The sequence below is a fragment of the Ornithorhynchus anatinus genome, chromosome 1, assembly GCF_004115215.2.
Source record: "Ornithorhynchus anatinus isolate Pmale09 chromosome 1, mOrnAna1.pri.v4, whole genome shotgun sequence".
Classification (NCBI taxonomy): domain Eukaryota; kingdom Metazoa; phylum Chordata; class Mammalia; order Monotremata; family Ornithorhynchidae; genus Ornithorhynchus; species Ornithorhynchus anatinus.
Window position 1 is genome coordinate 53,848,454 of NC_041728.1, and position 6,384 is coordinate 53,854,837.

Sequence of the window (6,384 nt, forward strand, 5' to 3'; positions counted from 1 at the left end):
TATTTGTTAAGCGTTTACTGTGTCGCAAGCACTGTGCTAAGCGCTGGGATAGATACAAGGTAATCAGGTTGTCCCTCGTGAGGCTCCCAGTCTTAATCCCCATTTTACAGATGAGGTAACGGAAGCCCAGAGAAGTGAAGTGATTTGTCCAAGGTCACACAGCAGACAAGTGGCAGAACTGGGATTAGAACTCACATCCTCTAACTCCCAAGCCCAGGCTCTTTCCACTGAGCCACGTTGCCTCTCTAAATGACTATGTGCACACAAATATCTACATTCCTACTTTTATAAAAAATCTTTTGCTGATGTTTACTATCAACCTTCACCTTGACCAAACACCTAGAGATGCTAGTTCAGGTAGTGGTGACTCATACATCCTCTCCTCCCTTCTCTCTTTCTACCGCCCACCCCGCATGCTCCGCTCCTCTGCCGCCCACCTCCTCACCATCCCTCGGTCTCGCCTATCCCGCCGTCGACCCCTGGGTCACGTCCTCCCGCGGTCCTGGAATGCCCTCCCTCCTCACCTCCGCCAAACTGATTCTCTTCCCCTCTTCAAAACCCTACTTAAAACTCACCTCCTCCAAGAGGCGTTCCCAGACTGAGCTCCTCTTCTCCCTCTGCCATCCCCCCTTTACCTCTCCGCAGCTTAACCCTCTTTTTCCCCCTTTCCCTCTGCTCCTCCCCCTCTCCCTTCCCATCCCCACAGCACTGTACTCATCCACTCAACTGTATATATTTTCGTTACCCTATTTATTTTGTTAATGAATTGTACATCGCCTCGATTCTATTTAGTTGCCATCGGTTTTTACGAGATGTTCTTCCCCTTGACTCTATTTATTGCCATTGTTCTCGTCTGTCCGTCTCCCCCGATTAGACCGTAAGCCCGTCAAACGGCAGGGACTGTCTCTATCTGTTGCCGACTTGTTCATCCCAAGCGCTTAGTACAGTGCTCTGCACATAGTAAGCGCTCAATAAATACTATTGAATAAATACTATTGAATGAATACGTGGGTCTGTGAGCTCTTCGTGAGAAGGAAATGTGTCCCCAGTGAGATTACAGGCCGGAGGGGGAGACGGACATTGATGTCAGTTAATAAAATCACCGACACGTACACGCTGGATCCGCTTCCGACTTGAGTGAGAAGCTGGGCGCGCTCGTTTTTAACCTTGGCCGTCCCTTGCCCTCCTGCTGCCGCCGCTGCACGCTGGGAGAGCTGCCTCCCTTTCTCCGATCTTCGATGTCTGAATCCAACCTTGTTTCCCCACCTCCTACCCAAGAGCTTCAAGGGGAAGGGACTGTAAAGAAGCAAAGTACAGGAGAAACGGCGTGGTGCAGCAGATAGGGGCCGGGCCTGGGAAGGTTGCAGCTTCTAATCCCGAATCCTCCACTTGTCTGCTGTTACAACTCACTTAACTTTTTTGAGCCTCAGTTAGATGAGCCGTTAAATGGGGATTAAGATGGTGAGCCCCATTTGGGGCATGGTCTGTGTCCATCTGCTTATCTGGTATCTACCCCAGTGCTTAGTGCTGGGCATAACATAAGCATTTAAGCACCATTAAAATAAAAACACAAAGTTTAAAAAGTCAGCATTTTTAAAAAAAGGTGAGTGGCCCTTCGAGTGGCATCTTTGCTGCTGATTTGCTCTGTGATGATGAGAAAATCTCTATAATAATAATTATGCTATTTGTAAATCGCTTACTGTGTGCCAAGCACTGCTCTAAGCGCTGGAGTAGAAACAAAGTAAGGTTGTCCCACATGGGGCTCACAGTCTTAATCCTCATTTTACAGATCAGGTAACTGAGGCCCAGAAAAGTTAAGCGACTTGCCCGAGGTCACCCAGCAGACAAGTGGCAGAGCTGGGATTAGAACCCATGTGCTCTGACTCCCAAGCCCATGCTCTTTCCACTCTACTTTTCGGGTTTTGCCTTTCTTCTCTGTAAAATCTCATCTGCAAGCAGCCTGACCTAATGGAAAGAGCCCTGGCCTGCGATGTAGGAGACCTGGGTTCCAATCCCTACTCCACCACTTTGTTGTGTAACCTCGGGCAAGTCACAGCTTCTCTGGACCTAAATTTCTTCATCTTTGTACTCTCCCAAATGCTTAGTACAGTGTCCTGCCTATGGTAAGTGCTCAGTAAATGCAATCGATTGATTCAACTGTAAAATGGGAATTATTCTCCTTCCCTCTTAGGCTGTGAACCCCCTGTGAGACAGGGACTGTAATCTGACTGCACTGTGCCTAGAACAGTGCTTGACACATTGTAAACTCTTAATATAATAATACATAGATTAGGGTATTTGTTAAGCACTTACTGTGTGCCAAGCAGGGTACTAAGTGTTGGGGCGGAGACAAGCAAATCAGGTTGGACACAGTCCCTGTCCCACATAGCGCTCACAGACTCAATCCCCAGTTTACAGATGAGGTAACTGAGGCCCAGAGAAATGAAGTGACTTACCCAAGGTCACAGAGCAGATAAGTGGCGGATCTGGGATTAGAATCCATGACCTTCTTACTCCCGGGCCCGCCCTCTATCCGCTACACCATGCTGCTATATAAAAATGACAGTTACCATTATTACTATTAGAATGCAGAGAAAACAAATTTTACAGCCAAGGAGCACTTTGAAGTCTTTGCAAGAAAGGCACAGTGCCAAATTCAAGGTTTGATTGTAGGTCCAGCATGGAAGAACAGTGCTTGGCACATAGTAAGCGCTTAACAAATACCGTCATTATCATTATTATTATTACGTGTGGATCAGATAGCCATTCACTCTCGTCACAACTCTACCTAGTGCCTCGGAAGAGTCATCTTGAGAGTCAGGATTAAACTCTGAGAAGCAGCATGGCCTAGTGGATAGAGCACAGGTCTGGAGATCAGAAGGACTTGGCTTCTTATCCCGGTTCTGCCACTAGTCTGCTGTGAGACCTTGGGCAAGTCAGTTCACTTCTCTGTGTCTCAGTTACCTCATCTATGAAAATGGCAATTGAGACTGAGACCCATGTGGGACAGGGACTGTGTCCAAACTGATCTACTTGCATCTAAACCATCACTTAGTACGATGCCTAGCAAATGTCAGCACTTAGCAAATACTATTTAAAAAAACAACAAAAACCCCCCCCCAAAATTCTGTTTCTCTGGAGGCAGCTGAAACCTGTCTCTACCTGAATCAGCAATTGGAAATTGGATTTTTCTTCTGGCGATATTTAATTGAAGAGGAGCGAGCTTTCTGGGAAATATTTAGATTGATGGCAGAGTTCAAGTTGAAGAAGAAATGAATCATTTTCCCAGTGAGCACCAGCCTCTGTACCCATCACCCCCCAACCAGGAAAAGAATAGGGGACATCCAATTTATTCAGATTCCCTCATTTAGCCGAGGACATCAGAAAGGAATGGGGGAGGCCTCTCTTTTATGTAGCTTCAAAGGTGTTATTGTGGGGCCTGGTTCACAGTTAGAAAAACGTATTGTTTTCCAATGAAACCCAGCTCTGCAGACACAAATCAAAGGGCAGGGTGTGAAATTGATTTTCTTCTCTTGAAGTACAGACTAACCTTTTCCCTACTCCATAAGAGACATGTAGGTTTTCATTATTCATTTAATAATGATCAGCTTTTGTTCCTGCTGAGAGATTGAAGAGTTTAAATGATTAAAAACAGTCCTTTGGGAGATTTATTCAGATCAACCTAGCCTACTGCAGGAAGTGGGAAAAAGTTGATGGGCTAATTCTGAAAGGGGAAAAGGGAGGGCCTGTTTAATAAATGTGTCTACCGTCTCCCCAAGGTGTCTTGCTCCTATTAAGAGCAGAATGATTCTCTATTTGGCCATTTGTTCTCTCAGGAAGGCAGTGCTAGTGAAAAACACTTACGTATTCCCTCCACCTCCTCCACCCCTGCTGCTTTGCACCTCAATAGAATATTTTTATTTGTCTCCACATTTGGCTCCAGTGGGTGTCTTTTTTCTCAAGTGGCAGAGTGTCAGAGCCCCCGTTTCCTCCCTTCCCCCCCAACCCAACCTCTGCAGCTCCGCCTCTACTTCATCCTCCACAAAAAGTGCTCCATAAATATGATTGAATGAATGAATCCTATAGACTCCTTGGCTTTAATGAATCTCTGACTTGGAACAGAAATGGTTCTGCCTCAGGGTGGCATCAACATCATCATCCAATCGCATGAAAAACTCTCCCTGCTTACCGTTCCACAGAGAATAAGTTGAACGGACGGAAGCCCCGCTCTTCAGGGTGTACCATCGAGGGGCCCCAGAGGCAACCACAGTTAGGCTAACCAGGACACTCTGAAAGGAGGAAACACTGTAGGGAGAGAGTTAATAGTAATAATAATAATGTTGGTATTTGTTAAGTGCTTACTATGTGCAGAGCACTGTTCTAAGCGCTGGGGGAGATTTACAGGGTAATCAGGTTGTCCCCCGTGAGGCTCACAGTCTTAATCCCCATTTTACAGATGAGGGAACTGTGGCACAGAGAAGTGAAGTGACTTGCCCAAAGTCACACAGCTGACAAGCGGTGGAGCTAGGATTAGAACCCATGACCTCTGACTCCCAAGCCCGGAGTTGGGAGTTGAGAGTTGGGTGGGCAGGAGAGCTTTGGGGCTTGAGGCAGCAGGACGGAAGCCCACTCACTTGAAATCGTGCAATCTGACACTTGTATTGGAAGAAGAGTTTGTGGCGAGAAGCAGCAGCACAGCTCAGTGGATAAAGCCCGGGGCTGAGAGTCAGGAGGACCTGGGTTCTAATCCCAGTTCCTCCACATGTCTGCTGTGTGACCTTGGGCAAGTCACTTTACTGGGCCTGTTACTTCATCTGTAAAATGGAGATTAAGAGTGTGAGTCCCATGTGGGACAGGGGCTGTGTCTCATTTAATTAATGTTAATGTTGGTATTTGTTAAGCGCTTACTATGTGCAGAGCACTGTTCTAAGTGCTGGGGTAGACACAGGGGAATCAGGTTGTCCCACGTGGGGCTCACAGTCTTAATCCCCATTTTACAGATGAGGGAACTGAGGCACAGAGAAATTAAGTGACTCGCCCACAGTCACACAGCTGACAAGTGGCAGAGCTGGGATTCGAACTCATGAGCCCTGACTCCAAAGCCCGTGCTCTTTCCACTGAGCCACGCTGACTAACTTGTTTCTACTCTAGCGCTTAGAACAGTGCTTGGCCCATGATAAGTACTTAACAAATACCAAAATTATTATTACTGGTGGTGAACAAGACTTCTGGGTAACAGCATGAGGCCTGCTAAACTTGCAAGAAAACCCGTACCAAAGTGACTTCTCACCGTTCTCAAGGTTCATACCTTCTGCACCTTCCCGGAGTCATGGGCTAGTTCTGTGTGATCTGCACCCAGTAAGCGCACAGTAAAATAGGATTGATTCCGAAGCGAAGCCCAACACTTGGAGGTTAATCAGGGAGGAACGTCTACTCCCCCTGTAGAACTATCTTCTTGTTGGGCAATTCGCGTACCCCTGGGACCAATGCTGCATGTGCTGCCAGACATTTCCCACGAAGACCTCAAGTCCTGGTCCGGGGGCTGTCTCTTTCTCAAAAGCAGAAAGAAGTGAACGTGCCTGGGTCTGCTGTGTGCTGACTGACGCGGAGAGGATTCCCGGGTGGAGGATTTGCTGGGCAGGCCGGGTCAGGGTAGGACAAAGAGCAAGAGGAAGAGAAAGGAGGAAAATGCAGGGAAAGAGTGGAGTGGGCAGGAGAGATTTGGGGCTGGAGAATCTGGAGCCAGCAGGGTAGATGGGGGAGGGAAGACCGAGAGCAGCCCCTGAGACTCAAGCTACCGAGAAAGCAGACACCGAAAGACGGGCAATGATCCCTGCGTAGTTCTGCACGTATCTATTCGATAGACACTATTTAGACACTGGGCTAACTCCCTAAGCAAAGCAAAGTTCTTTGCAAGTTTCAGTATTTATACTTTTGGTCTTCATTTAAGTTTAAAAAAATATTTACCAAGGGACCACAATCTTCAAAACACCCTCAAGAGGTCAGATATCGGGCAGCCCGGCCAAGGGGCGGATTGGCTCAGGGAGCTCCTGAGCGGAAGGCTTGCTTCTCGCCTGGGTCATTTCACCTCAGTGCAATCCGAAATAACAATGCAATCAATCGGAAAAACAAGGAAGGAAGGTCACGGCTCCTGATGTTGGCTGTGGGGTGGGTAACGGTTATCTGAGCGGGTCATCCTGGACCGAAGGATTTTAATTCCAAAAGACTCCAGGGCCGCCGACTTTCTTTCAGACATCTAACAGGCTGAACAGATGTCTGGAATAAATGATCATCTGCTGCACCACTGGACTCATATTAAGGACTAGATTGTAAGCTCATTATGGGCAGGGAGTGTGTGTTATATTGTACTCTCCCAAGCGCTGA